The sequence below is a fragment of the Corvus kubaryi genome, unplaced genomic scaffold, assembly GCF_017639235.1.
Source record: "Corvus kubaryi isolate FWS band 111438036 unplaced genomic scaffold, C.kubaryi_AGA036_p1.0 37392, whole genome shotgun sequence".
Taxonomy (NCBI): Eukaryota; Metazoa; Chordata; class Aves; order Passeriformes; family Corvidae; genus Corvus; species Corvus kubaryi.
This window is the reverse complement of record NW_024581131.1, coordinates 3,535,549-3,558,593: the sequence shown is the minus strand read 5'-3', so window position 1 is coordinate 3,558,593 and position 23,045 is coordinate 3,535,549. Positions and strand designations below refer to the sequence as shown.

Below are 23,045 nucleotides of genomic sequence, written 5' to 3'. Positions count from 1 at the left end.
ACCTGAAGGTGCACAAGTCCATGGGGCCTGATGTGATATATCTGTGGTCCTGAGGGAACTGACAGAGCAATTGGCTCGGCCACCATCCATCATACGTGAGGAGCTGTGGCAGTTCAGTGAAGTTCCCACTGGAAAAAGGGAAACATAGCCCTGATTTTAAAAAAGTGAAATAAGGAAGACCGGGGGAACTACAGATTGGTAAGTCTCACCTCTGGGCCTGGCAAGATCATGGAACAGATCCTCCTGGGAACTATGCTAAGGCACATGGAAAATAAGGAGGTGATTGGTGACAGCCAACATGGCTTCAGCACGGCAAATTCGGTCACCAGCCTGACAAATCTGGTGGCTTTCTGTGATGGGCTTAAAGCATTGGTAGATGAGGGAAGAGCAACTGACATCATCTACCTGGACTTGTGCAAAGCATATGACACTTTCCCACGTGACATCCTGTCTGTAAACTGGAGAGACATGGATTTGATGTGTGGATGACTCAGTGGATAAAAAACTGTCTGGATCTTTGCAATCATGGGGTTGAGGTCAATGGCTCAATGTCCACCTGGAGACCAGTGAGGAGTGGTGTTCCTCAGCACTGTTTGTCAGTGCCATGGACAGTGGGATTGAGGGCAACCTCAGCAAGTTTGCCAATGACATCAAGCTGTGCTGTGTGGACAAGGGATGTGCTGTGCTGTGCTGTGCTGGAGGGAAGGGATGCCATCCTGAGGGACCCTGGCTGGGGCTCCAGAGCCTATGATGCTGCACTAATGTTTAGTCACTTTTAACTCCTCTGAGTCTCAGACAGCTTTCTTACCCATTTTGGCATGGGTGTCCCTAGTTCTTGTCATTCGTTATGTATAGACAGCTCCGTTTCTGAATCTGCTTCTCACTGTTTTTCATCTGTGCTGTGTGCAGTGCCTCAAGTACATTGTTCTGTCATTTCTCGAACAATACAAAGCTAAGGCAGCTGCAGCTTTTGCACAGGGAAACTTATCCTTGGCAGGACAAGTGATCCATGAAAGTGAAGGAATGTATTCAGATACATTCCTTGAAAAGAAAGAGAAACAACAATCTCATCTTTATTCTGCTGCCCTCAGCACTGTTCCTCCTTATAGACCTGTGAGAGACCTGATTTGAGTGATTAGCAATGGCAGTGTTCTGTAGCAGACATCATTCTTTGCAGAGATAACAGTACAAAGATGATTTAGGAGGATCATCTGCATCCTAGGAGGAGCTGTGTTGATGAGAAAAGAAAAACAGATAATAAGGACCTAAATTGTTTCACTTCAAGATTATGAAATAATGCCAAAGCTAGAATTTATACTTGAAAATGCATTAAATTGCAGTATGTAGGCTATGTAGAGTGAGCTGCTCTTTGTTAACTCGCAAGTTATCCCTTTTTCCATTTGTTGTCATATGGAGATGGGATTTGATTTGAGAGATGAAGTGAAAGGAATATAGAGTTCTTTTCCATGTTTACCTTGAATTAACAATTCCAGTTTTTGTGTTTGATGCAGAGAGACAGTTTAACAGTTGAGGATTACGATTCATGATTTTTATTCATGGTCTATTTTTATAAATCACTTTTAATGATTCAACTGAATTTCTGGCGAAGCTGTGGTCTGCTGATTGCCTCTGCACTTCAGTTAATATTGTTAAAGCCAAAGTGGAGAAACTAATCTAAGGATTAGAGGACAGTATAAAAGACACATGAGTTTACCTCAAGGACAGCGCAGTAGATTTAACCTCCTGTGTTGCTCCTTGTCTCCATGCCCATGGCTTGCCTACTTTCTCCACCAAAGACCAGGGGTTCTCCTTTCTTTGAACTGACACTGTTATAATGTCTGTGTCTGCCACTTCAAAACCTGATTTTTGAAGTGTTGTGAGTGACCTATTCCATTGTGAGTTTGACTTCAACTGAAAACATTCCCCCTGAGAAATAAGAGCACTTTTTTCCTGTAAACTGAAGCAAAGGAGGAACAAAAGCCTGAATTTTGGATAATTATCCACTAATCTGAGTGTCTTCCTGGTGGGTTTAAAAGCATTGGAGGTTCCTGGTGTTGAATGTGTCTAAAGTTCTTGCATTTTGCCACTGCAGGGCTATTTGCTCTTTTCTTCTCAGTGCTTCAGTGCATAACCACCATGGAATAGGCTAAGGCACTGGGAAGTTGTTGTGTGAGGCATTTTTCAGGCAGTGCTGTTGTGTTGTGGGGCGTCCTTGATGGGACCTCTTCAGAACATCTGACTCATCTGCTGTGCATTCATCCACCACTCTTCAGATGAAAGGACAATTAAATACAAATGGCCCGAAATATGATGAGTCTCTGTATTTAGCAAATGCTACAAAGATCCTGTTTAATGTTTCCTCCTTGTCAAAATGCTTTTCCAGTCTGTTTGATATTTTTGGCTTTAATAGCTATCGTTCTACTGTTTGTGGTATGTTCAGCATGTCATTCACGTTGCAGCAAACATTTGCTGCAGCAATAAACAAGTGAGAAGTGTCTGTGCAGTGCTGAATGTTTCTTGCTAAGCTGGATGGAAGGAAGGGCTGCAGTTATTTTGGATATGCATGGCTTCACATGGAGCTATGTTTTCATCATGTCCTTTTCTACTCAAAGCAAGCTGTGCTAGATCACAGTTTTCTGAGGAGGGATCTCTGAAATTTCAGTTAGGAAATTAAAAAATAACCATCACTCAAATTGAATCTTGATGATGGATATAGGGACCAGTTGTGTCAGGGAATGAAAATAACTGATAGACTCATGACAACATGTGCCTGCTGTGTTTATCCTGATCCTGCTGTGGTCCGTGGTTCCAATGTGCATGTTCATCCTGTGCAATACAGATTGCTTTGGAGCCACTGTATGGTTCCTTTTTTTCAGGGAATGACATGAATACCCACGTTCTTATGGCTCTTGCAGTCAAAGGTTATTGCTGTTCTTTTCAGTGCAGTTGCAGTAAGATGTCATTTTTGTTTAAGTGTTTGAAAGATCGCTTTGGTTTTAGCATATTCTTGTTTTCCTTCCTTTTCCCCATTCATGTTGCGAATTGTTAAGCAGCTGCCTACAAGACCAATCTAAGTTATCTGTATGAGGACAATTAATTGCTTATATAACTGATAGATTAATGTATAGACATTATTACCTTAACATATAGTCACAATAATATTGAAAATTGAACCTTTTGGTTTTAAGAAAAATGACAACTGTTTTTGACTTATCATGGAAATTTGTTAGAGGCCTCTTTGTAAGTAAACCTATAGTTGAGACTTCTAAGGGGTATTGAAAGAAATAACCTGGTATTATTATATATCATCTCTATGCTCTGTGTGCGGATTTTGAATATTTACTTGTTTGACTGGCTACTGTTAAAAGTTTTATTTTGAATGCTCAGAATGAGAGGTTTGTATTTTCATGGGAGAGAACCAAGTTGAACTTTCCTAAACCAGATTTTACTGCTCAGAGTTTGAGAATATGGGTATAGTAACTGATCCAATAAGCTGCTTAAAAAACCCACTTTGTGTGTTAGGGAAGGAGGTAAATGCAAAAAAAAGTTGAAGTGATGTGTAGTTTCTCACTTGCTAAGCAAGTAATACTTTGGTGTGTGTTGTGAGTTTTTCAGTGGTTTTTTCCTCTTATGAACTGGCGTCTTTTATGAGTCGGTCTTGATCCATTTCTTTTGAGAAATGGCATTGTTGAATTTTCCTTGATTGATTTTATGTTGTTTTAGAGATGCAGTTATGAAAATTTTAATATAGAGATGGTCCCTTTAATATTCTTGCATCAAGTTCTTGGCTTATCAATTAATTTCAAGTGACAACAAAGGAAAATAAAGGCCACAAAGAAGTGGGTTCTGAGTACAGCTCACTGTGTGAGTGACAAATTGCAATTAAGGATGAAAATAAGAGACCAAATTGTTGAAATTATTATTAGAGGAGGGAAAAACCCAAACAGGATGTAACAGAAGATTGAAACTGCAGTCTGCATACAAAATGCAGCAAGTCTGTGTTGGGTTAGGTGTGTTTGTGTGCTCTGCTTGCCCTGTGTAGGAGAGTAACGCTAATCTTGGCAGCACTGCGAGAACATTGAGAGTTTACAGTCATGTCACAGGCAATGAGGAAACAGGATTTATTTCTTAGGTTAGTCAGTTCTTTCTGCCATTCCCCTAAGCAGGAAATTGAGAGCAGTACCAAACTGCTGGAACCCAATTGCCACTTTTTGCCTAGGTAGCCATCCCACTTATTCTATGCTTTTCTTATCCCATTAAGAAATGACCGTGGTTTGTAAAGAGTATCTTATGGCCTGGGTAGAGAGACATTTAACATTCACAGCGAAGTCATTTCTGCAAGTTAAGAATAGCAGTGTGTTTTGAGCAGAGCCTAGCTCACCAGCTCTGGGTCTGTAATTTTTGGAAAGCAAAGAGGAGGTGATACTGGTTCCCAGCGCTGTGCTTCCTGCCACCCCTACCAATTTCCCTGCAGCTGGCATTGCAGAGAAGGAGATGGGAAACCAAAGTCACACCAAGGGAATGGCAAAGGAGAACTCCCGCGCTGCCTTTGCGTGCCAGGGAGCACATGCTGTGTGGGTACAAACTAGAGGCTTTCCAAGTATCACTTTTGCAGATAAGGATTGGTTTAAAATGACCAAAATTGATCTGCTGGGGTTGTACTGCAGCACTGAGGTGGCAGCCAGAGCCAGGCTGCTCTGCAATCTGTATGGGAGACCAGGAAAGGTCGATTTCCTAACAGATGGAGTGGTGTGGGAGAGGACTGACATGGGATGAAGTCAGGAGGTGGAGACCCACCCAGCATGTGATGACTGAGGTGTTACAAATGTGACTGTGGGCAAGCCTTAATCTTCATAGTTCATAAATTAATTTTCAGTTTGGTGGTGTGTTGCAGTTAGAATTCCAAATGAGTACCTCACTTGGAGATCCCTGAAAGTTACGGGAAATGGAAAGAGACTAAAAGTACTTGCAGCAGTAGCCATGGCTTGTGCAGACAGGCATCAGCTGTCAGTAGTGAGGCCCTAACAATGACACCAGATTGGCAGCTCTATTTAATGAGCTTATTAGTAGCAAAATGACTAATCTAAGTTGCCTTGTTGTAACTCTCTGATCTCTTTATGCTCATATGCATTCCTTAAATTAAAAATACTGACTGGGTCCCATCCTTCTGCATGGGTTTTTCTAGTAACTGCACCATGACTGCAGCTCTGAGCTTGGAGACAACTTGTGATCCAGCTCATTGCGCCTCTGAAGGATTTCTTTGCACCAACAAATGCCATAAATGCTCAGTAATGCCCTTCAGATGCATGGTGTAGTTAATGCTTGCTAATCAACTGTGGGCAGTGCTGCAAAATTACTGAAAAAATGTACTTGGTTTTAAGACAAAGTCTCTGTGAGAAGGTGACAGTATTCCAGTTCTGCCACAGTGAGGTGATTTTGGTTGCCTTGTTCATCCATGAGAAGCCTGAGCAGAAAGGTTTCAGTGTAAAATGCACCCAACCCTAGTTTAAGGTGAATCAAATCTAACCTAGGGTGGATGGACATGTTCCAAGTGCAAGTGAAAACATGGTTTGAAGCTAGAGTTTGGTGGAAAAGGCCCTAAAGCATGCAGTTTTTCATTCTCAATTTATCATTAGGACTGTTACAGAGAAGGGATTAACAAATCAGTGCAGGCTAAAACGAGAGGAAATCAATAAGAGACTGTAGTGAACTGGAACAAAGCTATCAATTTGCAGTGTTCTCTGCAAAGAAACCTCATCCATACCTCCTTTTATGGATGGGAAAATAATGCCAAAATGATGATGATTTGAGGTTAGAGTAATTGTTTTTTACCTGGCTGACCCCAGAACTTTAGGTCAAGGAACTTCTGGTGTAAATGCTGCTTATCTTTCCTGTTTCAGTTGTGTGGATGAATTTTATTGGCAGGTTCTATAAGAGAGGAATCTTAGGGAAAAATAGTCAAGGAGAAATACATCATTTAAGTTACCCTCACAGGAATTTGATCGAACAGTCTTTGTAATGGTTTACTTTTTTGTATTAATGGAAGTGACTTCATTAGTTGTTCATTGTTTTTCTGTCTCCCTAAGAAGAATGTTACTGCTGAAAAGTTACTCTTTAATAGGTAGTCTGCATTCTGTTGGTAGAGAATATATTGCATTACTGGGTAGGTTACTGCAGGTGAACGAGATGGGAGAGAGCTTAGTGGTGCCACCCCTACCTGTTCATTGTGTTGTAGCATTGGTCCTTTCAAACCCATTTGTCACTGTGGGGCCATAAACTCACCGAGGCAGTGCCAGCACACAGGCTGCTTCTCCCTGCTTTTAATTTAGGGGTTTTGGATTTGGTTTGAGCCTGGGTTGTGCTTGTACTTTTCCGCCGGTGATGGCGTTTGTTTGTATTTGTCTGATGTTCCCAGCTTTCACTTACCAACGAGTCACTCAAACTCTGGTCCCTCCCAGTCTTTCTGGCCTTTGTGCTCAGGTAATAAGTTATTGTAAAGCTCCTGTTTAATGAAAGATTCAGCAAGGAGAGACTTGTGTTTCTGCTGTGGTGCTGAAGGTGTTGCTGTGCCGTGGCTCACAGCAGCTTTCCAAGGCTGCTGTACTGGGTAGCCCGCTCAGTGACAGGGACCTGTTTGTCCTCCCACCTGGTGGCTCATCTCCTTTGCCTCTTGGCTGCCTTGCTCTAATTTAAACTGAAGTTGTCAAAGGCAGAAGCTACTTCTGGACTCTGTTTTTTAGATGGTCTAATACAGTCTGTGCCTTTGCCCCAGCATTCAACCAATAGAACTTTTTTGTGGAAGGAGGAGGGGGAAGGGGAAGAAAAAGTAAATGTGATTCATCTAGTCCTATGAGGGCAAAAATGCTAAACTGTCTCCTGTCTTAAAACCTGCCTAAGGGTTTTTTCTTGGTCTCCTGGCAGTTGATTGCTGAGGTCTCCATAAATTCAGAGGATTTTGCATGTAATCAGATGCCGGCAGAGATTGAAAAAAACTATGCCTTGCAGTTTTTTTGTTGTAGAAAAAGTAAATAAAAACCTTAACAATAATTTGTTTTAAAATTTCATTCTCAGAGAGAAAAAAATTGATGGTTTCTTAGAAGTATGATTTTGAACATGCTTCCTTGTGCATTTTGCGACTTTAGCCCCCATTTTCACAGTTCCTCTTTCCTCTCCCAGGTTTAAAACTAAGGTAGACAATCCCTTCCTTGGTAACAAATGCATCAGGATGCAGTAAGGAGTATTTAGGATGTGTTTGTTTTTACAGAACATTGTTTGGCATAATGTTGTTCTCTTAAGTGTTAAATTAACAAGTATTAAATAGCCAGATTTCTTACTGGTGATTGCCTCAGTGGAAATCCCTTCTGTCCAGCTATTTTTATTATTTTGAAGTTGTCAAGGTTTTCCTGCAGCCTCCACTGTTAGTTGATTTCAAAAGTGCAAACCCATTTAAAGCCTTGGAAATCTGAGACCATGGTTCATTTCTACAGGAAGGAAAAAAAAATTAAATAATGAAAAGCTAGGCTCTGCTGGACCTCACAAGAGAATACTGAGGGGAAGGGATGAAAGCCATGTAACAATGTCTAACAGATCAGACAATGATATTACAGTGTCTAACATTTGATTAAGAGTTACAACAAGACTGGTGTCTATAACTAGGCAATTCCTTTATTGCTTTTGTATATGCCAAGATGTTGTACTTTGTGTTGTTTTGTGTTCTGATGCAAACATAGGATATGATTTTTGCTTCTTGGAACTTATTCCCTGCTCATATCTCCTCTGTTTGGCCTCCTATTTTGATTTCTCATGGTTTTGTGGTGTGGTTTTTTTCTTTTTAATGTGTGGATGAAGGAAAATCCTTTTCTTCGGTACTTTTGGGAAAGAGTTTATGACTTCAACACACAAAAGTAAATTCCAGAAATAGAAAACAGTGAATTTGATTTTTTTTTTTCCCTTTGACTACTTGATCTGCTACTGCTCCTTGTTTAGGATTTAACCACTACAAAGAACAGATAAAGGCATCCTGATTTTTAAAAATATGTATTACTCACTGTGGTAATGCAGTTAAAAGGAAAAAGGAGTACCCAGTTTTAGGGTAAACAGCTCTGTATCTATAACATTTAGATGATAATTGGTTTACGATTATTAAAAAAAAATCCAACTTTGTGACTTTTGGGAGCACAGTTACAAGATTTTTTCCAAAATTTTGCCAGAAAATAAGGACAGGAAGTGAGATAAAAAGCACTACAAGGTTTTTTTTTATTGTGGGTATTTCAAATTCTTGGTTTAAATGTATTTCTTCCTTACCATGAAAACTGTGTAGGGTGATGGCTTTTCTCCAATTTGTCACTGAAGTCTTCCTATTTGGCTTTGAAGGTCTTCCCTGTGGATTAGATCATCAAGGCTGCCGTGATACCATGCAAGCAGAAGTTTTTCTCCTGGCTGCAGACAAGCCTGCTGAGATGAAGCAGTGTTGGTGGCATGATGGGAGCCTGCAAGTCCTGCCATTAGCCTTCTCTTGGGGGCAATATACTACTTGGGGCTCAGCTGTTGTAGCTGTGGTGGTGAGTTCAGCACATCAGCAATGCCCTGTAGTTGCTTTCAGAACACTTTGAAAACTCAGTGAGTGAGAAACACAAGTGAAATGAATGTGTTTGCTGGAGAACAGAGGTGCTATCTTGATTCTTCGTCTGTGGTTGTCGTATATTAAAGCTCTGCAAATTCGTCTCTGCAGAAGTCTGGTCCAGGTTGCAGTTTAGCATTACAGTCATTGCTGGGGAAGGTGCTGGGGGCTGGCTCAAAGGTAGAAGTGGTAGAAATGTTCCTGCATTGAAGCCTGGAAAGCATTGCAGTAACTTCCTACATTGGCTGCTTGCAGCTTGTTCAAAGTTCCCACTGTATCATTGGTTGCTCTTAGGCCACCTGGCTTAATTCAGTATACACGTGTATATACAAGGGGCTCTGCTGTGGATTTGTGAGGCAAATCTCTGCCTCAGCATCTTACATTTAGAGCAGCTGGCAAAAGGCAGTTTTTTCACCTTAACTAGTCTGCCTTGAGTATGTGTATGAAGAACTGATTCAAGTCTGAAGCCTCTATTTGATCCTACCCTTTGTTTCATCTTCTTGAGTGGATTGCTGGGCAAGGAGAGCATTTATTAAAACAGTTCTTATCAGTGCTGGAAATACGGGTATTTGAGAGCCTAAGTTTTATTACCAGTGATCTTATCTTGAGCTAGTAGGTGTCAGCTTGTCTTTTGAAAATTTGAATTTTCCATGTCTGAAAGGATTACTTTGAAAGTGCATGCCAGGTTCTTTAGAACACACAGATTGATTTTTTTCGCTTCACAGTGACTCTAAGGTTTTCACTGGGAATGCAAGTCACAAGTTGTGGTGGGAGGGGGTGTTGTCAGTCTTCAGAAATCAAAAATTCACAATCTTCTTTTTGCTGTTTCATGGCACCTGTTGTGCTTTGATTCCTAATTCTGTTTTAAAAGAATACAAAATATTATTTCATGATTATTCTACCAAGTAACCTTAAACAAATGAGATAATGGGAATCTGTGCTGACAGTTACTTTTAAAGTTTTACTGCATATTCCTATGACTTCTTCCTCTTTGACACTGCTGATTCTACTCAAATTTTTATCTGGAACCTCTGTCAGATAGAATTGAGGCTAAGAAAAATGTAGAGACTTACAGAAATGTATTTACATGGTCAGTTGTAAAACTCTCTCAGGAATTGTTTTGTTCAGTTTCCATGTTACACATAAATCTCCTAAACAAAACATAATGTTGAGATTTGCAACTTGTGGAAATGAGAAAGTACTTGGAACAGAGTAATAGAAGTCTAGGCTCTCTCTTGGTTCATCTGTTTGCATTAAGTCTTACAGGATTAATTTGCTGTCTCTGGTTTTCCTTGCCACAGCAAGTCTGAAATGCAGACTGCTTGGAGGAGCATGAAAAACAAAATGCTTGTGTTTTTTTACTTAGAAAGATTAAGATAGTATTTATGAATTACAGTGATGGTGTTTAATAATCTTAAGATACAAATGTTTTAATTTGGCTGACAAACTGTTCAGAAATATGAAATAAGATTTGATGTGGTTTTCATGTCTTTAATGTTTGAGAGATAATGTGCCCCATCCCCATCTCTTTAAGAAATGAGGACAGCGTAGTGTCCTGTTCTGCTTTTCTGCATGGTACATGGAGGTATCTTCGATGTCTTGTGGCCAAATGAGTCAGGAGTGCACTGCTGATATTCAGGGTCTTCAAGGATGGCTGGTTTTGTGTGTGAGGCCTCTGTTTTGCAGTCAGATTGGCAGAAAGCCAGTGAGAAAGGAGCATTTATTCACTTATGTTGCATTCATACTCAGCATGCCATGTCAGAGAGAATTCTAATAAAGTCATTTTATCTGAGGACTTCAAATTTAGTAATGCTAAGTGTGTGAGGATCTACTGATGTACCTATGCTGAAATTAAAGATACCTTCCAGGTTGCTCTTTCAGCCCTTTTTTTGCCTGTATTCTCCCTCTTTTGCTTTACTTACTGACAACTTCTGTTATATAACCTGTGCTACTACTGAGATTTCAGATTATACTGCTGTTTATTATCTTTTTGGCAACAGGTAACATGCCATAACAGGAAACATCTCTTCCATTCAATGAGACTGCATGTGCCTTCTCTTTTGAGTCCTGTGTTGGCAAGAGAAACATTCTCATCTTTTGTAATTATGGGGCTAAGCACTCTGTTTTGATAGTTTGGGGAATCTGGACCAAAGTCCAAAATCATGTTAGATAAATATGATTGTGATGCACTAGTATTGTATGCTTATGCATTTATTAAGAGAAATGTTTAATATACCAAATAATACTTGTATTTGGATTCCATCTAACCCTCATTCAGTGCTGTATGTTGGCTGGTACTCAGCGGGAAGAGGAATCAAAACCATTAAAACACTTGGAACGGTGATGCTAAATTAGTTTTATGTTTGAGCTGGCAAAAATGAATCTATGAATTCTAGCTTAGTTCCTCAGTGAGGCCATTTTAATGTCATTCACTTAGTAATTTTTGATTAAATTCATGATAAGGCAGAGATGTAAGAAGTGTTGTTTTTGTGTTGTTACATGTAATTTACATACACCTAGAAATAATTGAAGAGGATTACTTCCATTTATAGAACTGGTATTAGAAAAGCTGTGGTTTTTACATTTGTCCAAGTTGCACCTCCCAACACTTCAGGTAATTTGCTTTCACTCATAATTTATTTGACAAAGATCTCTCATGCAGTACCATAATCATTACAAAGGCCTTAGCTGGAGTTCCTAATGAGGTATTTTGCTGCTGTGCTTTTTCCTCTGTTCTTTTCTCTTGCTCTCTTGCCCAAGAGAGTTGTTGTTGTGTAGCCCTACTGAGAGCCATCTGGTGTGCCTGCTGGGCAGCCAGAGCTGCACACCTAGACAAGCCTGTCACACTGTTCACATTTGTCACAGGGCTGGACCTGCACCTGGGAGGGACGGTCTGCAGAGACAGCTTTGTTACCTCTTTTGAAAATGTGTGATTCACCATAAACTTTTGGATATTTCAGTGCATTATTTCTTAGAGAAAAGACTTTCTGCAGTGTCTATGTGGCTATAAGGAGGTGTCCTTGGCATTTGAAAGCTCTTCAAGGTCTACAGTGAGTTTTGACCTTCAGGGGGATAGCATTCAGGCCTGGCAGTCACTGTCTCAAGCATGCTATATACTATACATTCTCCTGCTTTTGGAAAGAAGACACTTCTATACTGTAGAAGCCTGAAGGTATGGCTTCTTATTCATCCTTTCTTTCAGCTAAGGGCAGTACCTTGAGGTGAGATGTAGTAACACTTTTATTTCCCCTGGATCAGTGTCAAACTTTTCAGCTGAGTTTTAGAGCTGACCTGCCTGATCATTAAATAGTCTTTTTCTTGCTCTGGCTATGTAGCAGCACATTTCCCCTGTCCTCCCCTGGCAGATTCTGCCCCCAGAGTTGCTGAAATGAATAAAATACTTGGTGGTCAATAGTTACGTTCTCCACCTTCTTCTCAAAGCATAAGCACTGTTACATGTAGAAAAACCCCCAAATGTTTCTCTCCTATCTTTCTGTCTTTGTAAGACATTTCAAACCTGCCATTACTGGATGGAGATGTGTGAAGGCTTGAAGACCAGCACATTGCCAGCTATAACAAGGCAAACTTCCCGATCCTGAGGGAGCAGAAGGAATGCACCAGTGGATTTACACGAGTACAAAGTTATTTTGTCAGCTGAGTGTGCGTAAGCCCAACTGCATCTTCCCATCTAGAAGTTGCAAAGTACTGTTTGTACTGCTGCTCTTGTCTCATTGCCATGCTAAGATCAGAAAGCATTGTGTTCTTGTCTCCTGTTCTGAGTCATGTCCCAGTGGGCAGGGTTCTCAAACAATCTTTGCAGGTGAGCTGGCTCGGAGCAGCAGCACAGTTCAGAGCTTATCTTAGGAAAACAGCTGCAAAAGGAAGAGGGGTAAAACCCACATGGTTAAATAGAGCACTTCAGTGTCTGATGGACAGAGGAGAATAAAAGGCATGAAGTAAAAGCCAGCAAGCGTTCCTATGTGCAGTATTACTCTTCATAGTACATCTGCTGTAGAGAAGCCATTGATACTCTTTTGCAGGCAACACTCCGTTCTGTAGTACTCTTGACAGGAGACCTGAAATGCAGCAGGAGGTCCTGGGTCGAGCCCAGTGCTGATACAGAGAGGTGCACTCAAGTCAGTGGCGCTCTGCAGTATCCAGAGGAGTTGCCCACCATGTTGCAAAGCTGTAAGATTGCTCAGTTTCTGGTGGCTGTCATAGAAACTGCTAGTGTAAAAGGTGTGTACCTGAGCTTCATTTAAGGTAGTGATGACAGTGATAGTCTGTGAGAAGCTGAGTATGTGTGTTAAGGCAACCTTTCCTCAACCTTTCCTTGAAAGGCTTGTGGTAATTGTGATGGGTTTAAAAAAAAATGAATTGAAAGCTTGTTTTCAAAAAATCCTGAAAACATGAAATTGCGGGTTCTAATGCTGAAGTGAAATAGCAAGATTGCAGCCTCATGTTGCCTGTTTAAAAAAATCTCATGTCTTTAATTTAGCTTCACAGTACTGTTGTATCTTCAACTGAGTTTCTAAAATGTTTTTGGATAACAATATTCTAGCTGTCGTTTGACAAACATTCAGTTTTATATTCAGCTATACAGAGAATGCTTAATTAGGCCTTTTTATTTGAGCAGTAAGGTAAATCTGGAGATGATTAAGTGTAACAGATTTTTATTTCCATACAAATGTTTTAAAGAAATCAAACGTTTATTTATGAGCAAGAATAAGCATACTGAGTTTGTCTCTTATGGGGGGACAAGTGAATAAAGTGGCTAATAACACTGTCAGTGAAATGATGAGAGAAGTTAATGTTTGTTGTCAAGTCTCTTTTTTTTCTTTAATGTAATTGAAGAGCACTAAAAAATGAAGACACTTCTAAAATGTGCTGCTGTGTTGCTGTGTGTGTCTTGTGGCAGTTCTTGTGGCATGGTATAGGCTGCTCAGGCTGACTTGAAATTTTTTTATATTGGATTTGAGAAATCTTCTGGAATTGGGCCAGAGGGTTATGAGTTCCAGTAAATGACTAAAAGTGAAATTGTGTCTAAATGACTCTTTCACTGATATCTAAGCCATTGGAATATGTGTTATCACAGTGGCTGAAAAATCACTTAATTATTCCAGAGAGTTTTATTTTAGTTAATGTAACCCTCCTCTTTTTTCTAATACTGATTTGGTTTATGATCTATTGGATTCAGTAAGTATTTGAAGGTTGGATTTTCCATGCCCTATGTCATGTTAATGTGTTTTTAATGCTTGGAAAGCATAATTTATTCTTGTGAAGGTTTGCAGAGTAATAGCACATAGATCCTTAGAGAAGAGCAAACTTCAACAGCAATATTATGAACCTAACCCAGTATATTTTAATGCTGCTGTGCATGAGGGCAGCATAGCATTTTCTGTTCTAGCTTTCTATTTGGTTGCCCAAATTTATTGCAGTAATTTGCTACTCAGGAGAGAAATTTCAGTGTTCACCCTCTGTTCTCAGTTTGCTTTATTTTGAAACAGTGACTAAAACCAATCCATTAATCCTTAAATTGCAGGAGACTTATTCAGCCCTAGAGTAGTATTGATGATGCTGAAAGCATAAGATGGGTTGTTCTGAGTAGATACTTGCAGAAAAGGTAACTTTCCTTAGAAAAATCAGAGTTCAAAAGTCCCCTCTTGTGAGATGATTGTAGTTTCTTTGAAGATCACATATTTATTTTAAGACCTGAAAGTTTGGGGGGTTGTTTTGAGGAGGTAACTGTCTTGGTACCTTGTTTACTCTTAACTGAAACTGATGGATGAAAATCTCATGATGAAGATCTTACTAGGTTTGTTCGGCAGGGAGAAGAGAAGGTTTCAAGGGTACAGAGTAGCAGCCTGCCAGTACCTACAAGGAGGTTCATTGGGAAGATGAACTTGGAGAAACAAAAGACACAAATAGAAACACGAGGTTTGGACTTAATGTAAGGAGAACCTTTTTCACCATGAGGACAATCAAGGAGAGGAACAGGCTGCCTGGGGAGCTTGTACCATGTGAGCCTTATGGAATGGAAAAGATCTCATGGCTGATTTGCTTGGGAGCAGGAGGTTGGACTGAACCTCTGGAGGTCGCTTTGACCCTGGATAATCCTGTGATCCCGAGGTCTTGGTTTTGTCCTCAAAACTGTTTCCACACATGCTTGAGACTGAGAATTATGAAGCTTCAGTCCAGTGCTGTAATAATAAGCTGTCAGAGGGATGAGTTTTTAGGGTAGTTGTTAAAATGTAATGAGCAAGACTCAAGTTCACTTTGCAGGAGCGACGCTTCTTACTAGGAGCAAGCAGTGAGAGAGAAGGAAATTGAAGAAATCATGCTGGTTTTTTCTTGTCAGCTATAATACACATTTTGGGTGCAGCAAAATGTATAGAGGCATTATGCAAGCAGTTCAGAGCTCTCAATGTGCCCCTCTGGATAAAATAAGGTGCTTGTATTACTCTGATAGGGTAGAAGCTGGCATCTTCTTTCCGGCACTGACTTGGGAAAAGAAAGATTGTAACTGAAATAGCAGCTTGGAAAAACTGCTTCATGGTTCAGTAGTTCTTTGTTGTTATTTTGTTTTAGCCCAGAAATACTAAAATTAGCTGTCCTTTCCTCTTTGTTCTTATTTCCCTTGTACTCCAAAGTTTGCAAAGTAGAAAATGAGTTGAGAAGCTACTCTGCAGTTTAACTATCCACACACTGAAAATCAGAGCCCTTGATCTGGAGGCTTAAAAATGATCATTTTGATTTTCAGGGTTTGTTCTGCAGTTTCTCTAGTTGTGTGCCATCTTCTAGCATAAGTTGCTCTTTTGTCATATAAAATTAAGTTGGTTTACGCTGACAGTTTTGCTCTAAATTTATAAGACAAAGACTAATTCTGTGTCCTTCTCGCTGTCCTCTGTTTTCTTTTGAGTAGCAATAGATGCACAGGCTGTGTGACAGGCTATTGAAATTAATTCACTAAAAACAGGCTCTGCTCTTCAGAAAATTAAAAAACCTGATGTCTGCAATGTTGTGTTCTTCTGCAAGGGTAAACAGAAAATGAGACAGAGGAGCTTAGAGGTGACACAGATGTGACTTTGTAATCATTAAAATGTTTCTTGAAAAAGACTGTCCTGATTCATGAGAATCTTTTTTATTTGAGTGTTTCTTCTGAGTTGCAGTATCAGTCATCTGGAATCATGTATGCTGTCTGCAGTTCTTTTTAAGGATCTTCGCTTGTCTGAAGAAGTTGCCTTTATTTTTCTCCTTTCTCACAGCGGTATGTGAACCTTTAAGCACAAAGCTAACTTTTTCACCTCAATTACTCTGGACATGTTAAGTCAGCTCTATCCACAAATAACTGTGCTAGAAATAAGGCTTTTATTTTTCATTTATTTTCTGCGTATGCCTGGACTTTCTACTTTGGATTCGAATTCAAGGCCTCACAACCAATTTTGTGGAAAAACAGCACGTAGCCCAAGGTTTTATTTTTCTTTGAAATCTGCAAGACAGCTACAAGGAACCTTTTCAGTTCTTTGCAAGAGCAGCAAAGCTGCTGTTCTTATACACCATGTTGCTTGTGGGTCTGGTTTTGCCGTGGTGAAATCACTGGGGTTTGAAGAGTTGCATATTTGCACATCACCTAAAGCACCAGTCTTTTGCTGCAAGCTGCCTTGGCTTTTCAAGGCTTAATGCATGGTGAATAGCTGATATTTACTTCCTAGTAGCTGCCCTATGCAGAGGAGGATAAGGAATGGAAGAGCACGTGGTAGTTTTTCATGGCAGGTAAAGCACTTTTGTAGGGGTGCTTGGGTACCTTTTGCAAATGTGTTTTGGTTCGAGCATGGATGGGGAGAAGATGGGTCTACCCTGTGTGCAGAGCAAGTGGCAAAGTATTGAGGTGGGTGGCTCACTGCTAGTGAAGATACCAAGCCCCTGGTTGTGATTGGGAAACTGCTTTATTGGAGGCTTTCCTGCCTTGTCATAGCAGGGTCAGCCCCACTTCCATGTGCGGACAGTCCAAGTTGTTGATTCCTTCAGTGCTGGTAGCACAGATGGTGGCTGCTGGTGTTGCATGCTCTGAAGTCAGAAAACTGAACAGCACTGAAGTGATACATCCCATACATGTAGCTGGAAAGGTGCCTTGTCAATTTAGTTGAAGGCATTGAAAGGATGCCATAGTGGACTGAGATTGTTTGAAGTGCTTGAAAAAGTTTGAGATGGTTAAAAGGCAAAGACTGTAAAAAGACTGTTCTGAATGCAGCTTGCCATTGAACCTATAATCCCCTGTGATACCTATTAATTTGAATTTCTGTATAACAGCAGCGTTTGGGGCAAGTGATAAAGTGTGAAATTGCTGTCTTTTCATATATAAAACATAGCACTACAAAGGATGTCTCTTGCAGGTTTGCAAATTTTTCAAAATTCTCTCTAGTTGTGAAGCTCCAGAGGGTTATTGCAGTTAGTGGTATCATTGTGTGTATGTGTAAGAATTGTGGAATGGGCAAAGGAGAAATGCTAAATAAAGTTACACTTTTTTTTTTTTTTTTTACATGTTAAAAGTACCTTAGAAATCACACTAGTTACTTAAAAGTGCTAAATACAGTGATTGTTCACATAGAGAGGACAAGTCATAGCAGTTTGTAGAGCGTTGTGGATACCTCTGCAGTATATGTAAAATACCATTGAAATGCATAATATTGATACATTTAGCAGGATTTATGAACTTTTCTGGTACTGACAAAACAGACATTCTTTGCTTTGTTTCAAGGTGAAGTCCAAAAATAAGCACCTCAATTTATGATAAATAGCCTGTGCATTAGATGTTGTCAAGGGCTCTTGAGTTAAACATGCTTGAAATTTTTAGATCAGGCTGGTTTTGAGAGATGATGTGCCAAAATAGAGCTGGAAAATTTTGACAGTGGTACTGCATTTTTTCATTCTTTCAGTCACAGAAGGGAACAGACCTGAAGGAAACAAACCTGTATTTTCTTACCCCCCAGCTCTGCTTTGAACCTACTGCTTGATAAGTGTAGGCATCGAAGGAGAAGAAGGAATTGTTTTGTATCCTGTCTCCCTAAATGGTTGCATGTCAGAGTTTATTTTGCTCGTGTTGTAACAGTGGTACTGCAGCTCTGTTGGAGCATTCTGTGGCTGTGAGCCTCTCTGGCAGCTTGCTTTCACGCCTGCAACTTGGCTTGTTTAATTCTACACAAAAATTCTGCTGAAAATGATCTGGACACAAGGGTGTAGGCATTTTTGTTGCTGCTGTTCCAGAAAAAGAGGCACAAGCTGGGAAAAGGAAGAGATTTCTAGTGGGAGATTTATTAAGCTGTAAAAAAACCCCCAGACTTATCCAGGGGTTAGAAATGTGCAGAACTTTTCTGCTGAGTTGCAGGTTGAGTTTTAGTCATGGAGTACTGGATAGCAAACTCTCATGGTTTGATTACCAGTGAGTCTTGCTCTCCTTTGTATACGGCTGACAGGATAATAAAATTAGATAGTGTTTCACCACACTTTCCTCAGTCAGAAGCTGAGAATTGAAGCCGAAATGGATCTCTCAGAATAAGGCATGATCACTTCTTGGTAATTTTACCACCAAAATCAGCTTTCAGAGTTCTGACACCTCTGACTGGGGACGGCTCTGTTGGTGTTGCACGAATGTGCCGTGAGTCTGTTCCTGGAGGGCAGCAAATTTGTTCTGTTGGAAGAAGGTGGGTTTATAGCACTGCAGGTCTGAAATCAGAAGTATGATGTAAGTCTTGGAGTCAGCTTGAAGGCAGAGCATCAAGTTCTTCCTGAAAAGTTTTAAACTCATCCACTGGGTGAGCTGAAAAGCCATATTTGAAGAGGCAGCTTTCGCTTTGAAAAACTAACATGGATATCAAGTAGCTTTGTGGTTTGTGGTTGCATGACTTGTCAAGTGGTACTGGTTATGCAAGTAATATTTGAGTGCTCTGCTGTCCCTAGAAGAGGAAAAATTGGGGTTTAAGGTATGTTTCAGGTTTCCTGTCTCACTGCCAGTTCACTTCCTAAAAGAGAGGATGACTCGGCAGCCTACAAAAGCCCCTTATTTAAGTGCTTGGATTTTTGAGCTATGGTCTTCTGAAGATACTATTGCCTGTCCTCTGAAGTTTGAAAGTAGTGCTCAGATCAGTAGCTAAACTGTCTGGGTGGTGTCTTCAGCTGTGCTGTAGTCCCCTTGGAATTGCTTGAGAGCTGGAGCGGTTTAGAGCAGCCCAATAGCCCAGGGTCTGACTGCAGGCTGGAGGGGACTTGTGGTGCCAGCACTGGGAGCCTCCTGGCAGCCCCAGGGTCTGGGATGCAGTGCTGCCATCAGGAAAGCCTCTGGCATGCAGAGCTCAGGGGGCTGTAAGGCTGCTCAAGGGTGTGTCTGCAGGTACTGTGACCCCAGGGAAAGGCTGGCGACAAGTGGCACCGACTGGGTTGTGCTGTGCTCCCTACTGCTAGAGCCAGGGCTGTGCTGGTGTTTGAGCTGGCTGTGGTGAGCCAGGGCTCTGCAAGGCTCTGGGAGCTCCTGAGCTCCAGCACAGAGCTGCACCAGTGCAAGATTCCAGGCTGGTTTCGGTTGGATGTGACATCAGTAAGTGCGTGGGTCAGCTGGCATCTCTCTGTGCAGGTGCCCCAGGGCTGGCTCTAGCACCTAAACTAGCTGGTTTAAGGACAGCCTGGCTCTTGTGCACTGTGCAGTCACCCTTGTACTGCACTGCAGATATTTGCAGGGTTATGTTCTGGGGTTTGGTCTCTGCATCCTGGATTTGCGGGGTGCAGGAAGTTGGATAAAGTCTTGCTCGGGCTGCAGTTTTTGCTCTTTACCTCTGAGAGAGCCAAAGTAGAATCTTTTTCCCTTGTATCCACAAAAAAGGTGCTGAGAACCAAAACTGGATGAGAAATAGAACAACCTAATGCATTCTGAGAAAGCAGATATTAAGACAACTGTTAGAAATAGTGGTTTATGTCTCTAAACTATTTATAGTGTAGTCATGATGTCTCCAAAGAGAGCAATACTATATCACCAACATTTGATAGTGGTGCTCTGAATAGAGAACAGAATGCAAGACAGTACAGATGGCTGACAGACTGCAGCAAATTCCAGCTAATGAAGAAATGCAGTATGTTTGTTTACATGCAAGTTGAAACAGTTGGCTGTTAAAATTGGTTTTAAATCCAGCTCTGAGCTGTGTAAACATAGATCACCCTTATGCAGCTGATAATAAAGTATGTGTTTGCATTTAAGAGAAAGAAAAAAGCTTTCCTTTCGACAGCATTGCTGCAGTTTGATAACTTTGCTGTTCTGTATTCAATGATCTTCAGTTCATGTGCGAATTCATGCTGCAAGAAACAAAACCAGTTTACTGAGTGAATTTATGCTTAGTCTCAAATTGTGAACCTATATCCCTGAAGTATAGGTTTTATGATTAGATTTTGGAAAAAAAGATAAATTTGGGTAAATTTTACAATGCCCTGAACGTAGAATTCAAACAGAGGAAACAGTGAAGACCCAGACATTCTGCTGAACTGCTTCATCCAGTGGATCAGGTTATAGTTTTTCTAGCATTCACACTGTGAATCACGGGGGGGTGGGAGTGGCTGATTCCTGAATTTTTAAGAGTGGGTTTCTGATGATAGTAGTTTTTACCCCTGCCTCCTTTACAAAATGGCATTTTTGAGCAGACAGCAAATCTGTTGTTACTTAATATTAGCACAGCGATGCCATATAATAGGAATACTGCAATCTCTTGTGTATCAGGAAGAGACAGACACAGGAAGAATAAAATGAGGAATTATTAGTACATCCTTTTCTGTAATACATCTCCAAAATGCATGATTTGCTTGTCAGAGTGTTTCTGAGAATAAGTTCACTTTACTGGGGCAGCGTTCATCTCATTTGCTATCATTTTTTAGAAGCATCATCTGTATTATAGAGAGCTGTTAAAATTCTGGAGCACGTTTCAGGGAGATGTTTCAAATGCAACTTACTTGCTCTTGTTTTCCTTGCTGATGGGTGTTTAGAATGCATTTACTGGTAAGCATTATCTGACAATGAAAATGTTCTTTGCTCTCCAGCAGAAGGCACAGGCAGCTGTTCTGCAGCTGACCACAGTGGGGTTGGCTCTGGAGTTGCCCACTGATAGGAGAAGGCAGTAAATAGGATGGGTTGCTGTTTGTGTTCTTCACCATAACATTTAAAGGCTTGCCATGCAGATGATGTGTTATCAAAGCATTACAGGACTGCAGAAGGTGAGATAAATCACTTCCTTGTGTGGTTGGCTTTCAGAGGCATGCATGTGCTTGTGCAAATGAGTCCTCACATGTGGGCTGTAGAGAGAGAGAGACCAAAAAGTCCTCTGTGATGTATACACACATACATGCATTTAGTTTATGCTGATGAGGTGGGTTTTTCACTTCACAGATTGTGGTGTGATGGACAGTTGCTGATTCATGGAGAAAAACAACCCTCCTGCCAAGAACTGGAAATCTGCCATGATGCTAAACGATCTGAGATCCCACTCCCAGGGGCATGTGTGGATTTGCAAATCAACCAGGAGTCAGCCTATGAAGCACAGTAACATTGAAAGTAACCATCAAAACCAATGTTTATTTTGTGGTTTTTCTCTTGCTCTGACTCCATAGTCTAGGACTGAGAAGCAATTTAATGATTGCATCTTAGATTATATCCCCTAAAGTGCTTTCTTGATTTGCCAGATATTTATTATTTACATAGTTTTCCATGTAAACCAGAATCCATTCTACTTTTGCAGCCAGAATTTTTTAACAGATGTTCAAGCAGTAACAATTCAGATTAGAGCCTTGGATTCCTAGACAGCTTTTGTTTGATTAAAAACAATAACAAATGCTTTGGAGAAGGAAATATATCATAGCAGGGCTCAGTGGATGTTTGGGTGCCAGTATTGAGCATTTCCAAGTGCACATAAAAAATGCAAACAAAGATCTCTATAGTCTCTGGAAAGGGTGTAAACTTTTATGGACCCTGAAAATAGACTTTGTATGTTATTGTGTAACTGTGTAACTGTCTAGCAAGGGTTATGTGCTTGTGAAACACTTGTCACTGGAGTAGGCTGATCCAGTATAGTAATTAATTTGCTCTTCCTAAACTCCAAGGCCTCACTGTGTGTTCTCTACTTGAATTGCACAGATGCGAGGTTAGAGGAGCAACTTCCGAAGGTCTAGGTTTAGTTTTGTGGTGCATGGCTCAGTAAGCTAAAACCAAATGAGCTGAAAAATTTAGTCCTGAGGAAAAACTGTCAAGAGGATCTCTGCTTTGCCAGGCTTTTTGCCCTGGGACTGCCCTGAGGGTGATCTTATCTTCAATAAATAACAAGGCAGCAAAATAATCTCTTAGTGGTGTTGTTGATCCTATCCGTAGGTAGGAACAAAGCAGCTCTGTACCTCTAAATGCCTTCTTTGTTTGCCAGGTGTCTGTGAGTTATGGTAGATCTGCCACTAACAACTGTCCCAGCTGTGTCCTTCCTGCAGAGCCCTGTTGGATTCTGTCTGCTTGTCTTGGTTTTAAGTGTGAAATACTTGGTGTGAGGGCAATGGTGGGTAAAAGATGCAGTCTGCAGTAGTTTTTTGATGTTGAGTTTCTTCTGTATCTACACAGCTGCTAGTCTAAGGGTGCTGCTTTATGTAAGCTGTGCTTCTTGCAGGGTTCCTTAGTCATAAAAATGCAAGTCTGCATTGCATCTTCCATCTGAAGATGAGAGGTCCTCCTTGGGTCAAGGTAATGAGTGATGAAATACAATTACCTTGTGCATTATAATAATGACTCATATATTTATAGGTGCCTGTGGTATGAAATTTGGATGAATTGCAGATTCTGATGGATGTTTAATTTTGTTTTCTCTTGCTGTTGGCTGGTATCATCCCACTTAATGGATAATTAGACTTCTTGTTGCAGAGATTTTACATAAGCACTTTGGGGTCCATTTTTGGGAATCTTTGGTTTATTTAGTAAATTAGTGTGATTATGGTAGTGCAAATGAAAAAAAAAATAAAAACCACCACCATCATGCCATCACTTTGTGGCATCTGCCAAGCTACAAGAATTTTTTTAGTAATAGTTCTTGCTCACCAGCAAAACTGGTCATATTGCACGTGAATAAACTCCTGCAGAGGATTGAACTTATGCTTGTGCACAGCGGGACTGCTTTTCTCCCTCCTGTACATACCACCTTCTATAAATGATCCGCTCCTCTAAGGCACTCATAGCCCCACAGGGTATGTTGCAGTACTTAACTTTCTGTTGCTGCTTTTATTTATCATCAGTCAATACCTTTGTGCTCGTATTAGTGTTTTAAATTCAGTGTTTTCAATCTTCAGACACTTAAAATGTTTTGGTATAATGATTCTGAGTAACTCTCAAAACTTTTTGACTAAGGATATGAGTTTTTTA

General features: G+C 40.6%; 1 protein-coding gene across 7 annotated transcripts in view; it reads left to right on the top strand.

Moving 5' to 3' along the window:
• The window catches only part of SERGEF (secretion regulating guanine nucleotide exchange factor), a 142,090-nt gene that overhangs the window by 31,591 nt on the left and 87,454 nt on the right, over window positions 1-23,045 (top strand). The window contains exons 10-11 of one of the 7 annotated variants that reach the window (XR_006017819.1): window positions 20,699-20,869; window positions 21,042-21,206. The exons of 5 other annotated variants lie outside the window; for them this stretch is intronic. The gene's annotated coding sequence lies outside the window, so the exon portion shown is untranslated. Of the gene's footprint in view, window positions 1-20,695; window positions 20,870-21,041; window positions 21,207-23,045 lie in introns of all 7 variants that reach the window. One more of the 7 variants, XR_006017818.1, reaches the window with a different exon arrangement.